Genomic DNA, 24380 nt, shown 5'->3' with positions numbered 1-24380 from the left:
AACCGGTTAAAAAAGAAACCGTGATATCAAAACCGTAATGTGCGCTCACGAGTGTTGCCTCATCCACGGCTCAGCGGGGGACGTGCAGGAAAGTCACGGGTTTGATGGAAAAAAGTGGGTTTCCGCACTGCAGCTGTTTGACAGATGTTATCCGTCGAGCAGCGTGAACGCTATTGACTCGCAAGGCTTGACGTAACAACAAGAAAGCGCAGTGCTCGGTGAGGCGGGTGATGCAACAGTGGATCAAAAAAATACCTTGAAAATACTTGGAACATAATGGCTGCGATGACTCAAAGGCGGCGTAATCTCCACCGCTGTTGGGTCACACCGAAGTCGTACTGATATCCTGAAGCAATGTTTTGTATTGATGAAATATATGCAACGCACCACAACCTGGTGATGCTGGGCTGCTCTGATAAAGGGCTCTGCAGCATTTTTGATCTCATGCCATCACTATAAAAGACAAAACATGGAGCACAGTAGTTCTGTGTTTTCGGTTTTGTGTACTTCAGCCCCTGGAAAAGTGTACGTCCTGAGCACTTATGCTACAGCTGCGTTATCTGCCAACACAGGTGCTATTAGCTTCGTTCAATGAGACAAAAAAAAAAAAATTATAAAAAAATCCTCCTAACACCTTAATTATGAGGCGGTTTTAGATTCATGGCCTTTAATTAAGTTTTCCATACTGGTTGTATCTCCACTTGTGAATTGTTTGAGACAAAGCAGTGAACCGCGTAACGTTCCACGCCGGCACGCGAGTAGGATTGCATTTTGAAACATTAGGGGGGGTGGGAGGGATCCATCCAGAGAGTCACTCGTTGATGGAGCGCAAACATAATTAACTAATCACACTGGCTGACACCTTATAAATACAGATGTAATTGAATGCCAATGCCGGTTTAAAAAATTCATACAGACAAGCCGCGAGAGTTGGACAGTGATACTGTAAGAAACACAATCCCAAAACTAATTGACTTGGCTGCTGTTCAAAGAGGCAATTTGGAAAGCAATTATAGTCTCCGCTCCGCTCATAGCGGGCTGATGACCTGAATACACCCCCGACGAATCTTTTCAAACGCAACACATCATAGGTAAGCGACACAAATGTACAGATATTAAAAATCGACCAATCGCTGCATTAGCTGTATTCTGCGCCTCAATCCTGCCGTCCAGTCACATAATCGCCGGCGTAGCGCCCCCCTGGGCTGCGTACGATCAAACGCCACTTTTTGCGCCTCTGAAGTTTCACAGGGTGAAAGCAATTCCCCCCCAAAAAATAGACCCACCAAAAAAAACAAAAGTGCAGAAAGCTGAAGGTGACTGAAGGAGCTTCAAGCATTTCATGCTTGTGACCTGTAAAAGACAATCGAAAGCCCGGGGAGTGCAGCGTGTCATAATGCAGCTTGCACTAATTATTAAAATAACTGATGTGGAGCCAATTCCAAGTTCAAAACCGAAAGAACTAATCACATCTTATTATTAGTTGTTTATTTCTTGGAATCTTACAATACAGTGTTTCTTGCAATAGAGATCGTAAAGGGTCGGATATTTCAAAACACATAAAAATAGACCTTTTTCCACTCAACAATAATGCAACTGTGTTTGGAACCATTTCAGATATTGTTGCTTTTCTAAGCATCCGTCCATCCATTTTCTATCACCGCTTACTCGGCACCATGCTGTCCTAGTGTGAAGGCGGCATTACACCCTCAACAAGTCTGCAGTTTTTCACAGAGCCATCACGATCATTAACACATGGTTCAGAAAATCGGCAGGGAAGCACATTCCCGGCTGCCAATGGCGTCATAACAGCAGGCTGAAGAGGAAAAAACATCAACACAATGGTACTAATTTATTGTATAACTATACAAGTACAACTGAAATATGAGAGATCCAACGTTGCAGTTTGCGGCATTTACCAAAGCTGCCGAATGATGTCTCCGACAACACCGCCGCTGTGTTTTGCAACCAAATAATGACTCATGGCTCTTTCAATTAGCTCAGAGGTCTCAGGCGGCAGCGGCGCATCTCCGCATTCATAAATCAAATGGAATTACAAGCAAAAAGACACAGCAGCATTGAACGCTGAAGCGCACCACACGCCTAAATATGCACATATTCCATCCCTTTTTTTATTCATACGCCAACATTTCCACATCCATCAGTGCATGGCTTGATGAAGATTAGTCACAATGAGTGCCTTCAGTCAGCTAATGCTCAGCTAAATCATTAATTTGCTCCAATTAAAGCAGCAGAAACCTATTTCTGGCTGGCGTGCTCGCTCCTTGAAGCAGCTGCGTTATTGGTTGTTGATTGAGTTTGTTTTGTTCGCCCCTGTTCATTTGCATTTTTGAAGCTCCTTATAATTTTTCCGCCTTCCAATGAATCCGGAAGCGCTCGGCAGATGGCTGCTATTCAGTGTTTATCGAGGAACATTAACTTTTATGACTTTCACTCCGGTCTCCGGAGACTCATTATCGGGGCTTCTGCATGAAGGCAGTCCAGGGGATCAACACCTGGCAGAGAAGAGCAACGTTGGGCCCCTCGCATGGCTTTTAAATAACACTCCAGGAGAAAGAAAACAAAGAAAATGAAGCCTGGCCTGGCGCCATTCACAGAGAACCGGCAACCACGATTGCATTTGCGCGTTTATCGGCTTAGTTTTCTCTCAAAGCCGCGTTATAGCAGAAGGAAACCAGCACCTTAGGCACAAACCTACTGCAAACTATCACCATAACTTCATCAGATTGTCAAGAGATCTCGTTACATGCCGGGGCCCCCCAAATCGCTGATTTGCCGGCTCGAGCGATGGACTTGGTTGCTTTTAGCACGAGTCCCGGTTAAAAACTGCTTTCCACACTCAAATCTCTTTTCCGGATTTCTTTCATTTGTCTCACATTTTCAGGACAGAAAAAAAAAAACTTTTAGGAGAAAAAAATAAAGTAAAGCAGAGTTGCAAGATTATATCACGATGCGTCTTGCATTGAAATGTTACACAAATGTGGAAAGACACACACATTACCACCTGAAGAGATGCACGAGCCTAAGACTGTCAGGTCCAGGGCTCAGATTCAAACCCGCTGGTTGAACATTTGGGAGAAATTTCCGCCTAAAGAGGGTGAGTGAGGTGCAGCAAGAACGCGTAATCCACTGACACCCGACCCTTAGCCGGGGCAATAAGCAGATAACTGGTTCTACTGAGTAGCTCCCAGGAGGCTGCGCATGCGACCTCTTAAAAATATCCATGCTGTGTGAGAAAGCTTGTGCAAAAAAATAAATAAATAAATAAGAATAAGAAAACAGGCGGAGGCGAACTGTGCTTCTACCATCTGTGCAGTAGCAGCCGAGCAATCTTTAGTAATGTGCAGCTAAAATATATTTATTCAGATTCATACCTGCCTGACCTCGGGATCAGGATCAGTTACAGTGTCTGAAAGCGCAGAAGCGCCCAGCATTCATACTCATAAAATGTGCTTCAAATATTTATGCCGCTCAACACTCCAGGTTTGCGGTGGATTTGCTAATATTGCTTCTGCTTGGCAAACATATCAACCTCTGGGAGTGAGACTGGCCAAAACATAAGACTGAATCCATTTGAATGACATTGCGTGAAGCTGCACTCAGCAGCCGATGCTCCACGCCAAGTGGTCAACAGCATCTTTTTTCAGTCATTCAGGAATGTGGATGGACGGAAGGTGGCATGTTCAACAGCTGAGAATCGAGCTTAATGGAACTCTGGAGCCGTTTTGTACAGCAGGTCTTTCCCCGAGCGACGCCTCCTTCGTTTGGACTCGCTCACAATTAGCCGCGGTAAAGTGGCAGTTAAACACAGACCTCATTATCGGTTTAATGGACGCCCCTCTAAATCATTTAACAAGGGTAAAGCCTGCGAGCAACCATCACAAATTAATGTCCGGTTTTCCAGCGAATGCGGTTTGATTGCAAGTCGACCCTGAAATTGCTGATGGCTCTTTGGCTGTGGTCTGCAGATGCATTTATGGTGGCTTGTCAAGGAGGGGTGGCCCACAGTAAAGATCATTTTTTGGAAACAAGCTTTACTTTGCCTGCCTGTACTGCTCCCTGTCTGCACTGCTGCCTGCCTGCCTGCCTTTGGTGTAAAATAAAACATTTTTTGTCATCTTCTCATTGTGTGACACAAAATTCACTATCAATCCTTCACTGTAATTTTGAAGCAGCCAGATAAACGGATGTCTGTCCATTGCAGTTTCAATGCAGTAAGGGTATACGGAAAAATTATGTTCCTCCTACTCCTCTCCTGCCATTGCTGCACAGTGCATTGCAGCGCCTCACTAGAAGCACAATTAATGGATTAATCCCTCCGTCTGATGGTTGTCTCCTCCAGTTTACGGCGCTCATTTCGTCACATAATCCTGCCGCCACCTCGATCAACAAATGAGCTGCGACATGCAACTTGCAGTGCAGAACTTGACTTTGGTGGAGCATTTAATTGGAATTCCCGTCGTTCCATCGAGGCGTTCACACCGTGGAGTTTGTAATTTACAGTATGACTCTGCACACGTGCACATGACCGTCGCCCTCAGCTTGATTGCCTGCCAGATATCTGACCTACCAAAACATCTGGTAGCTGGGAAATGAGAATGTGTGCGTGTGAGTGTGTCTCTGCATATTTAGTCTTGAAAACAGATATATTGCTATTACCGCGAGATTAGTTGCCTGTGGCATTTTCCCGGGGAAGCATTCAGAGAGAAAATTGATGTGAAAATCACGTCTTAATTGAGTTTCCAGCTCAAGGAAAGATGCATAATGGAATGGGCACCAAATATTAGTTGTTTTATGCTTGGAATGCCGAAGAAGGAGAGGCAGAGGACTCCTGGGTTCACCGGAGACATTTTTCGGGGGTCTCAGGATGCTAAATTAAATCAAGTGTCTTTTCAATTAGTTTTATTTATCATCATCATTATTATCATTTATCAATATTATAAACTCATGTTGGTATTCACAGTAAAAAGTGAAAGGTACTTTCTCTTAAACAGAGAATGATATTTCTTTCTAAAAATCTGCCGTTGCTCTGGGATTTTTTTTTGCGCCCCATCGCAGCAAAGAGTCAACATGTGCGAGAGCACTCCGAGAAATCCCCTCCCCAGGAGCCTTGGTAACACCTTCTATCACACTCCATCAGCAGGATGTTTATTTTCCAACAGCCTGCCTCTGATTGTGCCATGGGGTGATTTAATAAGTAGACAGAAATTGACTTTGCAGGCTCTGAACCTCCGCCTGGCGAGCAGAGCTACATCACTGGGAGCCGCAGTCAGCGTTCCCAGCGAGGCACACACACACACACACACACACACACACACACACACACACACACACACACACACACACACACACACACACACACACACACACACACACACACACACACACAGCTGCAGGTATCCCACAGGACGTCTGATTTTTTTTGGGGGGGCTGTAATCTCCTTTGTGTGTGTGCACGCATCGAGCCGCCCCAATTTGTATATGACTGAGTACACAGTGTGATGTCTATATAGGCCGACGCCTGAGCGGAGCGAAGACTAGTACGCTGCAGCTGAGAGAGAGCTGGAGAGGAAGAGGGTGCAATGGCAGACACTGGAGAACATCTCCAAGAATCCAACCAGAAAACTTCAAATCGAAGAGGGCGCTTAGAGGCTTTTACATCTCAGGCACTGAATTAAACTGAGGCATATAGATACATTTTTTCACGTAAAACATCATCATCCAGTACTGATGCTGCTCGCCGAGCTGCATTTTCATCTTCCTTTTTAAAAACAGCCAACCGTCGCTGGTTCCACTCCCCAGAAGAGACACATCTAACTACTCGTTATCAGAGGTCTAACCTGGAGTGTCTGTTGAGGGTTCCTGCCCACACACCTCAAGATTTTTGTTGTTTTTGTACAGAAAAGAAATGAGGGCACTTTAAACGAGCCTACTGGAGTCTAATGGACACAATCCTCTGTAAGATTCAGGGAAGAAAAAATGATTCAGGCAAAAAAATAAAAAATAAAATTGGGTACAGATGAGTTTTTTTTTTTTAATCAATTATTGGGTTGCAAGGATGAGTCATTAAATGAGTCGAAGGAGAGGAATCACAGGTGGGTAAAATGGCTCTGGAGTTGTTGGAGAACGATTTGTCTCTGGACGTGCACGTCTCCAGAAGGGAATTGAATTTTGAGCAAAAGACGTAATTCCACCAGTCAAACTGCATGATGCTTCCTACAAATCATTTGTTGCTCAAGTACAAGTTGTCCTTTTTTGATAACACGTCACTATCCACAGCATATTACATTAAAGCAAAGAAACATCTCTATAAATTGGATCCTACACACCCCCACTGCTGTATCCACGTAGCAGTGCCGCTTTTCTGCTTCATAAATATTCACCCTGCAGTAAATACAAGATTAGCAGAACCAGTGCATTCATGCCTTCAGCAGCTCTGCATGTTTAACAAATAATCTGATTACTGCTCCGGCCCTTAGAGACCCGGCGGTGCATGTAGCTTGGGCTGGAGAGTTATTGATGAATGCAACTTATTCGCTGGCCCCCGGAACCTTACAGCAACACATCTCTTGTATTAGCAGACGATTACTCCTCCAGAGCCCGTCCGCGCACATTTGCTGCCACTACATCCAAAGCCACGCGAGTCCGTAATTAACATTTCCACTGGGACGCTTAGTGGCCGTCTAATGGAGGCGAATAAAAAAACAAAAAAACAACTGGCAGAGCCAGTCCTGAGAGATCCATCATTTCGACTTCATTAGGGGGGCTTTCACCTTAAATTAAAGAGGAGACTAGGTTTATTTTGCCGTCAGGAATTCTAAGCAGCTGCTAATGTAGCCTGTGAGTTATTTAAATGCAAACAAGAGTGCTTGGGTTTTTTTTCTTCCCAAAGATAAAATAATATTTTGAGAGTCACACAGGAATTCAGGCCTTGAGAAAAAAAAAAACGCTTTGCTTTCATGCAGCCGCTCCTTTCGTTTTATTTCAACATGCTGCGATTGGACGTCTCCACTTCAAGGTTGCATCTTGTCTGATTAAAGAAAGGACAGGGGACCACTTTGATATGAGCCGGGATGAGTTGCAGGTTAGTCAAGCAGGCGGTCCAAAAAAAAAAAAAAAACAACTTTTTTTTTTTTTTTTTAAACCTGACACAGTTTTGGAGGCCAATGGTGGAGAACTGCTCTGCCTAACTGGGGGGGGGGGGACCATTTTTTCTGCTTTGTTTTTTACTGAGAAATGGACACGTAGACTGCCAAACTTAAACTTTGAGTTTTAAAGTCTCACCACAGAAAATGTAGGCTCGTACTCCTTCAATGTCACCACATTACGTTCAATCACAAACAAGCCGAGGCGCGAGTCATTAATACCACAGGGTCATTTCATCTCTCTGGCAGGCTGAATAATTGAGCCGCTGGTTGCGAGGAGCGCTCTCTTGAAAATATGCTCATATTCTCAAATTGGGCTCGCTGCACATGAACCAAAGACATAAAGGTCTAATAATCAGAATCCTCCTAGTGCTCCACCTGGTGCAGGCCGACGGCTGGGGCTGCATCACTGTTTTGACACAAACCTGCTAAATTAGATTACTTTGTGCAGCGTCCTTCCAGAGACGGGAGTCATGCACCTTGTGATCTCCGAAGAGGCGACCTGCTAGAGAGGCCGCAAAAGGCTCAAGGCTTTATTTTTTAATGACTATTTTTTCTTTAGATCAGACAAAAAAAAAATTGCTGACAAACGATTGCCACAAACAAAGTGTGATGAAAATAAAATATATTTTTTCCTTTCAGTCTTTGAGTATAATATCGTGGAAATGCACACTCATGATCCGTAGGATAAGGAAACAGCTGCTTATGTGACACAGTGATCATCATCATCATCACCATCATTCACAAGCACTGAATGCATACCAAATAATATCTGAGCAGTATTTTTTTCAACCTTTACTTTGGCTTTAATTTTGGATATCTATGACAGATTTTCCATTATGCAGCAATTCCGAGTCACAGGTAATTGTTTTCTCTTTAAAAAAAAAAATAAATTCAATGAGCTGGGATGCTGCAGCACAACAGACAAAACTGAAGTCACAGTGTGGAACTTGTGCCGTTTCAGAGGCCTAATGTGCTACTTTATTTAGAAAGTATATCGTGCATAATGCTGGCTGTGTGTTTTTTCCCCCTCACTGTCAGCTGAGAACCGAGCCAAAGTTACCGGACCATGGCTTCCTTACTGCCAAGAGTGCTGCATTGTGGTGCCGTCGTGTTCAAGTCAAAGTCTATTAACTTGCAGCCGTATGCATGCTTTACCATGACAGGTAGGTGGAAGAATATGTTTTCTGGTTTTTCAGGGGCACACACACACACACACACACACACACGCACGCACGGACACACACACACTCAAACACGCGTGCGCACACCCACACGCACAGGGCTGAACCAGAGCCGAAGATGTAGACGACATGTGACAGTGGTCCCAGGCTACATTCCAAACACAACCAGTTTACAGTATGTGCCTGATCCAACTGGGAACAAACACACACACACACACACACTTTCAAAAATTGTTAATGAATATGAAAATATGTTTCCCCCTCAGGCTCTTCTAGCACCAAAATTGTTTGCATCATGTTATGCGTTCAATCTTAGCTCTCCATATGCAAACATGTTTACTGCTTTTATTTTCCCTGCAGTAGAATTTTGCAGTTTGGAGTGGAGAAAAAAATAAATAAATAAAACAAATGCCAGCATGGGTAAATTAGAGAAGAACTCCCTGTCAGATCTGTAGGGTCGTTGCATTTTCATGTGGACAGAAGAGATTCTGCTCACAGCTGTATAGTATACACAGTGTAGCTTCTTGGACACAACTTGGACAGTACAGGTGGGGGGGGGGTTCAGGGTCATTTCAAGAATAAGAGCGTGACAATCATCCATGTCTGGTGGGTGAGAAGAGGACAAGCAACAACACAGCGGGCCAACACATTTCGTAATTGTCCTGCACAACAAACTATTTTTAACAGTCTGCCTTGAAACCATTCGGGACTCCAGCTTAAATGTAAATGGACCCAAGTGGAGTCTGATGCCTCGAAGGAGAATCAGGCTAATTTATTTTTGGTGAAGTTACTCAGCCGAGCGTGATAATCACTCATGTAAAGCTAAACGATCGTGTTGCATCGATGTGCCATGACTGTGGCTCGTGGGCAGAATCTCACTCATAACCCTAGGGACGGAAAACTGGCCTGGGGCCACGTCATGTATATCACACCGCATTCTACAATCTGGCCTTTTAATAAAAGATTGCAAGATCAATTTTTGTTGGTATAACTAAACACATACATAAACTCTTTCCAATAGCTGAGAGAAAGAAAAGAAGGAGGCGGCGTAACTGTCCAGCGTGCTGAATGCAACGTGACTGCAACAAAACACCGTTTTCTCCCAACATCTGACAACTAAAGCACAGCAGAGCACCACAGAGATGATGATCAATAATAATAAAAAAGAAAGAAAGAAAGGAGGAAGGAAGGAAAACAGGGTGTGCGATGTGAAAGCTGGAATTACACTTAACAGCCGTCACAACCCAACAAAAGCAGCTGATCCGGTGAGCAAAAACTGAGCATCACAACAAATAAAGAGGTCCAGACTCCAGCATCAGCATGAGGCAGCCAGCTGTTCCCGTCACGACACAGCAACAAGTCAAGTATTACAAGCAAAAGGTGCGCGTCCATCACAGCACATGAATAGCAAGTGACAACAAGCGCGAGCTAACCTTTTATGGTACCACACTGCAAGCCAGTAACAAAAAACAGCATGCATGTATAAACACGCTCACACTTACTTTGAGACGAGGGGTCTTCGGGAAGTCTTGGCAAAAGAGTCCTGGACCAGGTCATGGTGTTTGACGCTTCCATTTTCCTTACTTTGACGTGACACGTGACCACCGTGGCGTTGTCGAACGTCTCCGGTTTGGGCGGCGCCCGGTTTGATGACCTCCGCTGCCGTGTCTGAACCTGGAGGCCCTGCCTCCGAGTGCGACCCGGGTCCGGCAGGTCCGCCAGCCTCCCGGGAGCCGTCGGGCCCGGAGTTACCGGCGGAACGTGCGTCTTTGCGCGACAGACACAGACGAATCGACAAGTTTTTCCAGTGTCTCCGGACTTCACTGACTTTCAATCTCTCACACCTTTTCCTTCCCCCCCTCTCTCTCTCGTTTCCACTCTCAAACCGCTTATAATTCGCCATAATGACCACAACTACCGAGTTCGCTCACAGCGGTCGTGCCAAACTCATCAAGAGTGATCACTAATCAGCGGCAGGTGCGCAATCATGTGACCTGGCAAACGCGCTAATGTTTAAAACCATTCCAAAACCGTGTTGACCAATGAACAGAAGCTAATATAATATAATATAATATAATATAATAAAAAAAAATATTATTTGTTAGTTTGTTGTTTATTTATTACCACTTATCATAAATGTCCAGCCCAACATAAAGTGAAGTTTTAATCATATATTTTTGAGCTACTGTCAGCAGTGATTTCATCCTGTCTTGATTTGTGTGTACTGTTGGTGAGCTGGCTCAGCGAGCATCTCAGAACAAAAAGCTCTACAAAGAAGCTGTGTTGTTGAACTCTGGGGAGCTAAGTATCCCCTGCCTCCCAGCATATGAAAGCTCCAGAACCAGTTTGTTAAAAGGCTGCTGCTGCTGCTGCTGCTGCTGCCGCTTCTGTAATCACAGCTCAGAGTGTTTGTGGTGTCGGTTGATCATAAACAGCTAATCCTTTTTGTTTGATTACAAATTAGAGTATGAGATGTGCTCAGGGAACCAATGCAGACTATGAAACGACTCTGCTTGACAGAGTCACTTGTTATCCCGACCTGGCTCAGCCAATCAGCCGCAATCGCTGTCGCACTTCAACACAATCATTCTGAACAACTGAGTCAAATGTTGCAAACGATTCCAGCTTGCACGCAGCTTTGCATACTGGATGTCTCTCTTCTGAAAGCATGAAGGCTCTTATGTGTTTAGTTGATGTGTCTTAATTCTGTGGCAGGGAGTGGAGGGCTTTTGATTTTTTTTGTGTGTGTTTTTCCCTCCTGTTGTTTTTGAGCCCTCCCATGCAGCGCAATCACAAAGCTGCAGGGAAGCAAATGAGTGATTGCGCGTCGGCGGGGACACAATGATCTCAGCGGTTGCGTTTTCCCCAAGGACAACGATTTGAACCCGGAACATGGCGAGATTCAGTTTTAATGTCAGGTTTCCAACTTGTGATTACGCATTAGCTTGAAACTCCGGTGCTCTTCTCAAGCAGCACTGTAATTATCCGCAGCAAGTGTCTTCGGCAGAGAGATTGGCAGCCAGCGGCGGCATGGGGGAGGTGGACTTTGGTCTCCATCAGACTCCCCTGTTTCATCCTCGTGCCTGTCTGTCTCTCTCCACAGACATCAGACTGTCGCTGGCCCCGGCGTCTGCAGCCGGTGCACCCAATTCTCTCCTTGACACAACAGAGGAATGTCACTATATGAGAAGGGAAGGCATTCAAAAGCCTCCTTTGTGAAGAAGGCAAACGATATGAAGTGTGACACTGCTCCGGAGTTAAGTTTTGATCTCAGCATATCGCGTCCCTGCTGATAAAGGAACTCGGCTTCTGCTGCATCCTCTAAAACGGCGTTTGATAGTGGTTTGTTAGCTGGCAGATCTGATAAGTTACATGTGACAGGCCCATTCTTGTCTTATTTATTTATTTATTTATTTATTTATTGTTGTCTCTTTTTAAGCCTTTCCCATTGAAACTCTGTCTGCAGATTGGCCACAAACAGCCTCTTTGCTGCACCACTTGCGATCCAAGGGCACATTAGAAAGGTCGACCTGTCCAGAATAATAAGATAATACGCGAGACACATTAGTAGAACAGTTCTGTGTACATTTTTAAAAAGTGACACCAGTGAGTCATGAGCCTCACCTGACCTTTCCAGGGCGCCCTGCCCTCGTTAGAACTGAGCCTGACCCAACATGTTCCAATCTGGCAAAAAAGCTATATACAGTTGCAAAGCTCGGGGTAAGGAGCAACAGGCAGGCAACTGTCATCCTGACATGGCACCGGGGTGTGAAAGAGGGCAGGCGCCACTGAAGGCAAGGTCTGTCGGCACGGTGCAAGGACTTCCGATGACAGTCGGAACAGGACAGAGCTCACACCGTAGGACGGAGGACAACGTGCAGCGCACACTCTGCACTTTAGTTATGACTCTCCCTCTCTGATGACCGCAGTACTGCTGCCTGTGTTTCCATGTTCATGCTTCAAGGGGGAAACGGGCTAAAGTCACTTTGCCATGTATTAAAATAATAATTGGGGAGGACAGCAAGGACAGCAAGCTGAACATAGATTGTTCCCTGGCTAGTTGTAATGGTTGCTGGGAGCTGTCCAGATCAGTGTGGCTGGTTAATAACAGTCCACGATGGGTGTTCGTAGTTTGACATCAATGGCTCTTTGTGCAAAGTTTCATTTGCATTTGGGTTTATCCAGATAATAATTTGAAATGGATCTGTCTGCAGATGAATGCAGCCTCCACATTGTTCTGAGCCACTGTGACATCACGCTCTGTGCCTTCAGCAGGTGCGGGGAGGTGGAATGTTGAGGATGAATCCCCAGCGACGTGTCGAAGGACAAGCACAACATCCAAAGCCACACGTGGAGACCTGCCTCTGACTTCCTCTTTCTCTGCCCTCTGTTTGTTCTCCAGTCTGTGGGCTTGAAGAATTTGCATGCCAGGTATGTGTCTATTCCCCGGAGTCAAAATCCACATAAAACTCATTGCGCCCACCGCCCCCCGCCCCCCGCCCCCAAACTCCTCCCTCTCAGCCCTTCCTGGTCGCAGGTGACAAGCAAAAATGAGAGATAGCTCCATTTGCTTCCTATAGCTAATTGGATTAGCGCTTAAGGCACTACAATAACAGCTGAATTTAGAGAGGCAGGCGGAGAAATGGGGGAGTGGGGAGCTGAGTGCTAGAGCCAATTTTCCAGTGAAATGAGCTTTGCTCCAGGTGAAGAGAGAACTCTTGCAGAGAAATGGAGGAGCTCTGTGTTGGATGTTTTTCCTTTTTTACACACTGCCAGACACACTAATATGTCACAGAATTCACAGGCAGTGTGTTGCGAGAAGGCGAGCACAAATGACATGCTTACAGCATTGTCACACTACAACAGGGGAGGGAATTTGTTCCTTTTTTATTTTTGTATTATTTTTTTTTACAATGGTTATGAAGAAAAGTCAACTAAATGGAATTAAACTCTACAATGTTTTATCATTATCACTGTTATGCGGCTCTCAAAATTGGATATACATATTTTTCTTTTTGTGGCTTGTACATTTGCACATTAAATGTTGATTGGAAAATATGAGACCGTTTTTGTGTACGCTTTTTTTTACTTCAGCTGCCACCACCTTCACCGGTTATTCTGTTCCTCCTCGGTTCTGTTTCTGTTTTCCACTCGGGACCAAGTGCAAATCTTGGAGACACACTCACACACGCACACACATAAGCCTCTAATTGCAGGGAACTCCAGATGGTAGCCAGAGGTGAGATGTTTGCAGAACATGCAGAATTCATGTCAGAGTTAAACTGCCCCCCGGTATTTGCTAATTGGCTCATGATGTAGTGCACAGGAGGCAAACATGGCCTTGGATTGAGGGGATATACCTTTTCCATTGATTTTTCTGTGAATGCCACAGGCAGCGAGGTGTATGAAGCGAAGCAACGTTTTGCATCTGAGGACCATTCTGATGAGAGAGTTGGATGCAAAGAACACATGAACAATGCAATGAGTCGGTGCAATTGAGCCAACAATTCTTCTTTGCTCAATTTTAGGATAAAAATAAAAACAACATAAATGTCAGTTAAAAGATTTAATGTTGAAATTTGACTTGACTCTAACGCGGATGTAATGGCCGCTCTGCAGTGAAGACTTTTCAAAGTAGAGAGAGAGAGTGGCACGTATACTCACTCTCGAGTACATATGCTGATTTGTGGTTGTTCTTCCTGCCCCGTCCACCCTGATCAATATGAGCTGCTGGCCTGCGGCTTTAAATAACAGTCGAGTGCTTATCACGAAGCACAGCTCAATAGCTTTTGCGGCGAGGTCAGTATGGTTTGTGCGTGTGGACCTACTTCACCTGGAAGGACGCTTGTCTGCCGCATTTGTCAATAAAAACTGTGCTGGTTTTGTGCTGTCGAGGTCGGATTCAGTCTCCGACATGATGTGTTCCTCCTACACAAATGCACAGACGCCGTCTGTCGCAGACAACTGTATTATTTGTTGTTGTGCGTCGGGCCAGTGAGACTGCTGATCGTCCACTATGTTGCGTCAGACAAGCTTTATTTCGCGGGAATCAGTGAGCAGGATGACAGCACGGCCTGTTCACGCTTTTTCCTTCAGGCCCAAGGAGCAGAAGTTTGACTAATGACAGCTCCCGCTGTTCTCTTACTGATTTAGTTCATCTGTCGGAGGCCACATATTAGTGTCCAACCATAAACTTTTGAAAGTTCACTCAAAACTCTACCGGTAACATTTTTTACGCTGTCAAATAATGAGTGTATTTCGGCCACTGAACTGTCTCAAATGTCCTTTATGCGAAGTTGTGAAAACACGGGCCTCTTGGCGGTCACGCCGGTGTATCACAAACAGTGTTGCGGCAGCAGATACTGTGTGCTCACAGTGGGATGATCAAAGGGCAGAAAAAGCAATAAAAGGAGTGTGTCCATCCGTCAGCGGACGGCTGAACACCAAGAATGATCTCAGTCTCAGGTGGACGGGACGCCTGACAGACCCTCCTCTCTTCATCACGCGGCTGCTTTCTTATTTCCTGGATGACTGGACAGTTTCTCCCCTCAGCCGTGAGCTAAACAGGCAACTTCTGAAAGAATGAACTTCGCAAGTCACTCAGCAGTGGGTCACTCTGATGTGAGGCTGATTTTCTTTTCTTTTTATTCAGCCATTTGTTTTGTGCCCGCCGAGTGTTAAATTGTAAAAGGCTTTAGGAAATAGATGCACGCGCGCACACACAGACACACACACAAAGCAGCACAGCAACAGCATGTACATCCCTGCTAATAAACTCTCTTTTATTTTTATGATTTGTGTACCAGCATGTTTTCATTGGCCCAGAGAGTCCACCGGAAGAAGAAAAAAAAACAAAACAGCTCATATAGTTTTCAGATGGTTTCTCTTCAATATTCTACTGAATGTCCAAGCTGTCTTTACAGTGGTTCTGTTAAACCAATTTTAAAAAGAGAGTATGTTAAATATGTGCATTTTTTTCATCTAAATTATTCATAACTGACCATATGGACAGAGGCATTATATGTTCCCTAGCGAGCTTCTTCCACCACCGGTTCTGTGTTACTGTAATTCTTCCTGCATTTTCTCTCTTTATTAAATATTTAAACTGATGAGGCTTCAAACAGCTGAGCAGTTCGCCGGCTAATTAAAAGGGCCAGAATTTAGACGTGATGTGACTAAATTCAGAATAAACCGAATAGTAAACCACTACAGGTTTCATTTTTTTTCCTTTTTGTGTTTCTCAACCTATTAAAGGAACCAACAAAGGAGGTGGAGACAGAAAAAAATGGGCTGTTGATAGATAAAATTCTTTGCTATTTTCCTTTTGTATATTTTGGCGGGTTTCGTATTTCTTTTTCAATGAAGGACTTATATGTCAAAGATATTCAGCCCAGTTGCTCATGTAACACCATTTTGTCAACTAAATGTTAGTGAATAGTACGTTTGGCATAATTAGGATTTTCTGTGGCGGCGTCTCCAAGGCTCGGCGCTTGTGTAGATAATCCTAAACAGGCAATACACAATATGTTTTGTCTGAGCTGCATGGGAGAACTGTGAACGGAAGTCTGAGCCTGTAAGCTGGAGGAAAATGAATGAACGCCCACATTTTTGTTATGAGAGCGAGAGAGAGAGTGGCGGAGAAAAGAGAGAAAATTGGATAATGTTTGTGTGAAAGATTTTTCCGTGTCACAGAGCCCAGGGGTTTGTCCAGTTTGAAGCGCTTTCCTTTTCAGAAAATGCATTTCTTTAATTGACTGTGACGTGGGAGTGAGTCAGTGAGTGAACGAGTGAGTTGCTGTGGTTTAAATTTCAGATGACCTATTAAGGAATTGTTGTTTTCTGGGTAATAAAACAGTTCAGTTTAAATTCTGTTAAATAAAGCAAAGTGTTCGCTGATAGACCAAAGTGTTGAATGCCACACTCATTTTTTTAAGGGCTGGTTGTGACTGTAAGACTGCATCAGCAAAGCTTTTCCTTCACTTTGTAAATCATGGCTCCATTTGAATATCAACGAGCAACGTTTTCCAATGAAACACAAGTTATTGTGTTCACTTTGTGCAAAGCTAAAATTGAATTTTCTTTCCAGGGTGCAAATCTTTTCTCACCTTGGAAATTTTAGGAGTATGGCACTTGCAGGCCGCTTGTGTGACACTTGCGAACTCAGGAGTCTTTCTCTCAGGCCTGCGCCAAGAAGCTTGGGGAGCAGCTGAAGACCGAGAGTTCCTCCACTCAATATGAATCTATTCTTTTTGATTAAACTGCTGATGACTTGGCAACTCTGAGGCTTAGCAGAGTAACAGCGGTGACGCACAACCCATTGCCCCTTAAACCTGTGCTAATGACCTCCGAGGACCTGCGCATTTAAGAAGGAGCTGCCCCTCATTATTTATCCTTTATCTGCTGTCTCATTATACCTTTGTTCTCCCTACTAGCCACACTGCCCAAAATTTCCGCCACTGTCTTTGCAATTCAAATGTTCTGCTTAAATCAGCAGGAACACTATGTGTGTGTGTGTGTGTGTGTGTGCGTGTGCGTGTGTGTGTGTGTGTGTGTGTGTGTGTGTGTGTGTGTGTGTTCACGTGTGTGTGTAAGTGTATAAAAGGAAAAAATATATATAATGACTCACCTATTGGTGTTGAGGAATCTGGCACTTGGGGAAAGGAGTCAGCGTATAAAAAAGGAAAAAGGCATGAAAGGATTTTCCATCATCCTAAACATTTTTTTTGTTAAGCCGGTGTACAGTTTATTTAAGGAAGACACCTAGAGTCTTTCTAGAGTCTTTGCAGGCAAAGGGGCTTGCAGCCAGCTAACGTGTGTGTGTGTGTGTGTGTGTGTGTGTGTGTGTGTGTGTGTGTGTGTGTGTGAGGCGCGCGTGCGCACTGATATGACTCCTTGCATTGTGGATGATGGCTCATGTGTCATGAGTGCAGTTCAATCACTCTCTACATCCCCCCACCCCCGGTGCAGCACCAGACCAATACGTTCAGTGGACACAGATGTGGGCATCGCCTAATGGAATCCGGCCGGCGGTGCCGATACCATCAGCGAGTCACACTGCCAGGCCTCGATAACACCAGGCTCTTCCCTCTTCGGAGCCGCGGCAAGTGTCCTGCAGAGCCCTGCAGGTTGTTACATATTAATACTTCTTGACATTTTGGGGTTGATAAGCATATATATATATATATATATATGTATATATATACACACATACACATATATATATACATATGTGTGTGTGTGTGTGTGTGTGTGTGTGTGTGTGTGTGTGTGTATATATAGATATAGATTCAGTATACACACATATATGCACATATATATATATATATAGATGTATAAATATATATAAACACATTTTCTTTTCATGAAACCACTTCAACAAAGCCAACTCATGAATGCTGATCTTTTCTTCATGCCCATCTGAAGACAGTCACTCTCCCCCTCAGTGACCCGCACTTTGCAAGATCCATCACATCATGAATGGAATTTAAATGGTCATTTTTATTGCCTCTTTTTTTGCAGTGGCATTTATATAGGAGGCTTGAAAACCCTCCTGCTGAGACACTGATATGAGTTGTGATACCAGTGTCATGGGGAGAAATATGGTAAACAGGCCAGTGGAGGAGGAGATGTAAGCCTCGTTGCATCAAAACACAACAAAAAGGCATGAATGGTCATTTGGATTGACAATTTTGCCATATTCATTGTTGCAAATAGATGAAGTTCGTCTGCACACAGGCTCTGTTGCTTCATTGCTTTTCTCTGTTTTCGCTCAAAGGCAGCTACAGCCAGTTGTAACGCTGCACAGTCAATCTTCTTACCAAACTACCAGCTAAACTGTATCGCAACGAGACAAATTTCCAAACCACTCATAAAGAGGCGAGCTTATTATGCACACACCGGGCTGCGTTACCACCGGGTCACTTTCTGGTCGGCAGGCACATTACAGATTTTCAAAAATCCATGTGTGAGATTCACGGGGACGCAGCACGCGCGCACACATACCTCTGCCTGCCTCCCCCTCCAACCGCAGAGTAAAAAATTCATGTTATATTACCCCATCAAATATGAAATGCGGTTTATAAGTTCACATTTGAAATTCGAGGTTACAGCTCATGCATTCTAAAAGACTTGGGGTACCGTCGACGTGGGTTTATTTTTGGAGCCCGCCTGATAGAAAGCCGTTTACAGGCCGGCTTTCTCTTTTCATGTCAGTAAGCAGCAGGGTGGCGGCGCAGCGAAGAAAGCTCTCTGAGGTTCCTTTTTATTTCATTTTATACCAACGCTGAGATAATGAGGTTACTGTATAGCTACAAATTCAAAAGCCTGCGTCCGCAACGCTTGTATGAGTTATGAGGTGACTTGTCGCAGGCTGGCATAAGGGAATGAGGCACGTGTCACGTTTTGTTTCTGCAGCCTGATGCCCTGCGTGTCGCGGTGGCTGCTTCCCGACTGGTCCAGTCAGCGCCATTACTTCAGCAACATGCAGCGCCCCTTTTTCAGTCCCACAGCCTTCCCACGACGCAGCTCGCCATCTCTGTGGGCCGGAGGTAAGCATCTGTATCCAACCTAATATACTCGCTATAGTGGAAGTCGGACACTGGGGCTCTCCCGGCGCAGCATGCGCCTGCATTCCTTACACATCCAGGCCCTTGGATTTTATACACATCCAGCTTATTAAACCTCGCCAGAACTGCAGCAATGAAAGTGTTCCTGCATTCCCTCCTTAGCGAGTTGCCCACAGCGTGAAATAATCCAAAACACATTAAATATTCATCACAAAGTAAAGATTCCATAACTCCGCAGCGAGTACATCAGGTGGGCAGCGTTCTTTCCAAAGACAAGGGAACATCGTCCGTCCAAGAGGTTTTTCTTTCTTTCTTTCTTTCTGTGCAAAATGATCACATGGCCCCAGTCCTTAACTGAACCCTGCTGTTTTGCATAAGTTTGAAGCCTTGAACACACAGTTCCTCCAATGGATTTTTTTTTTTTTTTTTTTTACTGTTTATGAGGCTCTGCAACGTCTTATGAGTCAGCATGATAGTTCCTAAAATAGTGGTCTCCGCTACACAAGTTGGCCGTGTCAATTGATGCAGTGAGAAAAGGTCTGGTATGGCGTAAGCTTTAACATAAAGCACTGATATTTGGAAAAAAATGAATTAGTCGGGAAGAGCTAAGAAGGACATTTCATTCCTCAGTGTTGTTCCACACAATCTGCTTTCTGAATTTATAAACAGTAAATGGAATCAACAATTCGACATTTAACCTTTGCACTTATTTGCATCAATTAATCAATAATAATAATTGATAATTCACTTTTTTTCACAGTAGCCTGGACTGGATCGGCACAAATATTCATTCTGTGTCAAAAGGCAGAGTGACACGCGGTGGTAAACACGACAGCAAAAACCATAAAGCTGAATCATCATCAGTCTGCGGCACAGACAGCGGCGAGGGCGGCGCAAGACGAATTGACGCTGACGGCGAGCCAAATGGTATTGCAAAGAGTTACGAGCATGAAATAACAATCTGAAAAAATGCTATTAAATTCATTGAAAATGAGACAAGGCTGGTGGGGGTGCGACAGCGCCATCGGTCCGTGTTTTGGCCCATTTCCATCATGTTACGGCTGGAGCCAAAAGAACACAAATGAAGAGGGAAGCCGGTCCTTCACGTGTTGTGAAACCAATTTCCTCTCAATCGTTTTTTCACCACCTAGCCCGGTCCTTTACTGAATGTTCTCTCCTTTTTTCTGCTCTCTGTCTAAATCACTACATCCTATTTATTTCACCTTTCCTTATCACACGGCGTGGGTCTTTAATATCTCGGAGTTAATTCCAAGCGGCCTGTAATGGCACGGCAGCCGAGAGAGAGATCCCCGGCTCTCTTTCCTCCCCTTGTGACAGGTTTCATATCCATCCTTCCCTGCAGCTCGGCCCGCAATGCCTCCGAAATGGGAAGAAAAGGTCACGGCGTTAATGCGCAAAGTGACAGCACATACATCACCAGAATCTATGGTGGCTTTTGGCAATCCATCCCGCACATGGACACTCCATTTTGGTTGAGTTTCGTCTCCCGTCATCACTCTTGTTTTCCCATAAAGTATCATCTTGGGTTAAAAAGTGCTTGACCTTCCGGTTTTTAAAGAGGAGATGGATGGGGAGGCATCTACGTCGCCTCTTCTCCTGTAAACAAAAGAGTTAGTTGTAGAACTGTTGGTTCAGTATGACGAGCAAGAGAGTATAAAATCATAAAATTGAGGGAACTTTATCATTTCTTTTTCTCTTTTAGTTTGTTTTTATTAAACAGACAGACGTCAAGGACAGCACCCACAGCCTTTCTGCTAATTTCTGTCCGTGTTCCACGACATGGACACGAGCACTTTATTATTTATTTTTTTCTGTTCACCCTTGTACTAAATGCCTTCACTTTTGACTGTGTTCAAGCACTTTACAAAATTTCCGTTGTCTGAATGAAAGTAAATATTTTGAAATATGACTCGCATGGGTGCCAATTTGAGTTGATTTTATTCCATCACTCATTATGTTGCATTTCTCGCTCAGATTAAAGCTAGAGGACACATTCCCGCCTGAAATTTTGCAACCGGTTTTACGGATGTGAGGAACTGGCAGGTCGAAAATTGGTTTTGAAGGGGGGAAATAAAGAAAATTGTGGAAGACTTGGGGAGAGCACGTGAGAATGCTTTTCACTTAATGTGCACTTAAAGTGTTCACATTAATTTACCTTATGTTTACATTTGCAGCCATGATGTGGCTGACTAATGGAGCTTTCAAACATGTCAACATTGGCAGCTCTGAATGTCTGTCGAGGTGCGTTGAGATGTGGCCTGAAGGGCAAACCTGTCAAAACCCACCTCTCAAATATGGCAGCAAGCATCAGTGCAGCAAAAAGGATAATGAAGGGACGTGGAAAAAATAAAATAATCCAGAGAAACATTTCGTGACCAAACTAGCAATAGTAATAAATACAGAATATTAAGCACCTCTCAACGAGATAATGGAACTGATAAGTTGTCCGCGGCTGCATCAGGCTGTCTTGCGATGGCGCCACACTGATGGAAACTGTTGTGAAAAGGTCAAAAACACATCATCAAAATCCCCTCACTGTGGAAGATTTTTTTTTTTTTTAAATCAATGTTATCCTATATGTATTATTAGCATAGCATCAATATCCTTTTACATATCTGAGAGGCTGCCAATGAGCAATCAATTGCGGCAGCTGCAACTTGCACACAAGTCACTTCCAGGCCTGCACGATGGTAACGGTAACAAACTGGAATACATGGCCGGTTGTTCCACTAATTGATTCAAAGATATTTCCGCAGTACCGAAGTTTCCCTGCAGCTTTTTAAAGCTGAGCGCAAGAAGGTTCTCTGTCACTCTGTGTCCTTGTGAGTGATTAGAATGCAGCCGGGTCATCTCTCTGCTCTCTCATTAATCAAACAGCGAGAGCTTGGAATGGACGCTAAATATACAGTTTGTCCTCATCCAAGAGCTCCCCGCCGAGAGCTGTTAAAGCAGAAACACCCAGCAGGATCTGAAATGACTTATGAGCTGTGATACTTGCTTGCAGTACAACCAAACCAGTGTTATTCCCCCGCCCCACATTAAAGGAAAAGAAAAAAAAAAAAACATAACAGGCACCATCTACGGTTTTGCAAAACTGTTCTGTTGTTTTCCAGAACACAAGATAGAGCAAAACTTGCTCCATGTGTGAGAGAAATGTGTCTCCGGATGTTATCAATTCTCATCTCCAGCCGAAGCCTGGAGGGAAGGCAGCAAGTGACAGCAGACAATGAATCTCCTGGCGGTGTAAATAAGAATCGAGGGAAGGAGTGCGTGAGCTGCAAAGCTGTCTAAATGTCGTGTTTAGACACAGCAAATGATTGTTGCAATGCGAGCAATTTGAAAGACGCCCTCTCGAACCAAGAGTTGAAAAAGAGACTGCTTTAAAGAAAGAAAGAAAGAAAGAAAGAAAGGAAAAAAGAGAGAAAGAAAGAAATATTACCCTTGCTCTATGATTGCTGTGAAAGACATCAACAGATCATCTGCGGCACATCCGCCTCAAAACAATGACAATCAAAAAAGGGAACTGGACCCAGTTTGAAAGGAGCCAGTGGTGCTCACAGACACGGGCGGCGTCAAGGTTGCACAGTGCTGATGAACACAGCCGCTCGCAGCGTCTGAACACGGCGCAAGTCCACGGCCGATGAATCATAAATAAGATGTCCTATTGACTTATCGACCTTTACGCACGTCACAGTGGATTTCCTCCCCCGTGGACTCACCATTTCAATTCGAGTCACAATAATTCTCCACGTTGCAACCCTCACATTTCATGCTCGATTTCCAGATTTTCCACTGCACATTTGCAGGGAGATTCAGTGGAGTCCCTTCCCCCCCGTGTGCACAATTTGCGCATTTTTTACGGCTCTGCGGATTGTTTTCCTTATGGCTTGGACAGCCACAGCGTGTTGGAAGATGACTTCACACGGAGATGAAGAGAGAGGGTTTTGCCCCTTCGTCACAGATCATCAAGCTTTCAACCTTAAACATATAACAGTTTTGCTTACAATACACAGTATATACCTGTATATATACTGTACAGTATACATTATGTGTGTGTATATCCTGTACATTTCTATATCTATCTATATATATACATATATAAAGATAGATATAGATATAGATAAATATGTGTATATATATATATATATATACACACATACACATTTTTTTTTTTTTTTTTAAACAACTTCAACAACATCAGTATAATGAAAAGCAAGACAGCTGCACTGGTCAAAGCATTAGGCAAAGTGTCAACTGCTTGTGTCAACTCTAATTTTCATTCATTAATGGGAGATGTTGGAAGCCTTGACTCTAAATTGTAGACAACTTTGGCTAATTAACACCTCCCACAAACAACGTGACAACTATTTTTGGAAAGAGCAAGGTGTTTGCCATCAGATTTTTATTTATTATTTTTTTATTTTTTTACTTCTGGCTTTCTCTCCGTGTCAAAAAGTGCGCACTAAAAACACAATGCTTTGAAAATCAGTCCTTTGTGACGTCACAAAACTGTGCCCAGAGCAACCTGGTACCTCTGCCCGACTAGTGACATAAGCCTGGTGGGTGAAACGTCCATTTCTGGTTCTGGACATGCACACTGACCACAGCAGTGTGATCCATGACACATGTTCTCAGTGGAATGTGTCCGCAGGTCATTGCAGTAGGACCTCTGAGCACCGTGTCACCGCCGACAGCAGGGTGGAACAGCTGCCCTTTAACATTTCCCCTTGACTGACCAGTTCCAAAGGCTGCACTTTGCTCACGTTGTGATTATTAGGTTAAACTGCTCATTAGGAGAGATTAAAACTCAGTAATGTATAGTGACGCTAATGGTCAGCACTAGAAGCTGCCAGGCTAATTATGGAAGTTTTTCTGCGCATTCATTTGCAAGACTGCACAGTTATTTTCAGATTTGGTATTGTAATGAAACCACACTGAAAACAGCTGCGGCAGGAAGACACCTGGATATAAAATCATTAACACTCTCGACAAGGTATTAACCAAAATCTTTGGTTGTCTCCTCCCCGAAAAGCTCACACAAATAGAAAACAAAGTCCAACCGATGGCCATTAAAGCACCATCCGCTCAGTCGACTGGCCTCTTCAAGGGGCCATGGCATCAGTGGGCCCGCTGATGCACTCTGGGATACTCTGTGGTTCACTTGCAGCAGAATCTGAGAGGTTAATTCAAAGTCAGCGCATTAATTCTCCAATAAATCATGCTTAACTCCTAATTAAATCCCCACCTACTGCATTGTCACTAGTTAGGGCGGAATGCACCTCATCTCTGTTCTCAGGCAGCCTTGGAACGAGAGAAAACCATCTTGAGGCCGTGCGTACCTCTGATTATTCACTACATGCAACGTGTTTGTGAAGCATAAAATCCTGAATTAGCTGAACTGCAATTTTAATAAAGGGCAGCAGCTAATAATAATGATTAAAAAA

General features: G+C 44.1%; 2 protein-coding genes across 7 annotated transcripts in view; one reads left to right on the top strand and one right to left on the bottom strand.

The window, feature by feature from the left end:
* The window catches only part of ralyl (RALY RNA binding protein like), a 96815-nt gene extending 86645 nt beyond the window's left edge, over nt 1-10170 (bottom strand). For 5 of the 6 annotated variants that reach the window (XM_076047709.1, XM_076047710.1, XM_076047713.1 and 2 more), the window contains exon 1: nt 9853-10170. The gene's annotated coding sequence lies outside the window, so the exon portion shown is untranslated. The remainder of the gene's footprint in view (nt 1-9852) is intronic. The other variant, XM_076047712.1, reaches the window with a different exon arrangement.
* The window catches only part of rbis (ribosomal biogenesis factor), a 123322-nt gene that overhangs the window by 97814 nt on the left and 1128 nt on the right, over nt 1-24380 (top strand). The window lies entirely within an intron of this gene.

This window comes from Nelusetta ayraudi, unplaced genomic scaffold, assembly GCF_046127955.1.
Source record: "Nelusetta ayraudi isolate G7.1 ecotype Tasmania unplaced genomic scaffold, CSIRO-AGI_Nayr_v1 ptg000094l, whole genome shotgun sequence".
Taxonomy (NCBI): Eukaryota; Metazoa; Chordata; class Actinopteri; order Tetraodontiformes; family Monacanthidae; genus Nelusetta; species Nelusetta ayraudi.
The sequence above is the reverse complement of the archived record's forward strand: the minus strand, read 5'-3'. Positions and strand labels throughout refer to the sequence as shown.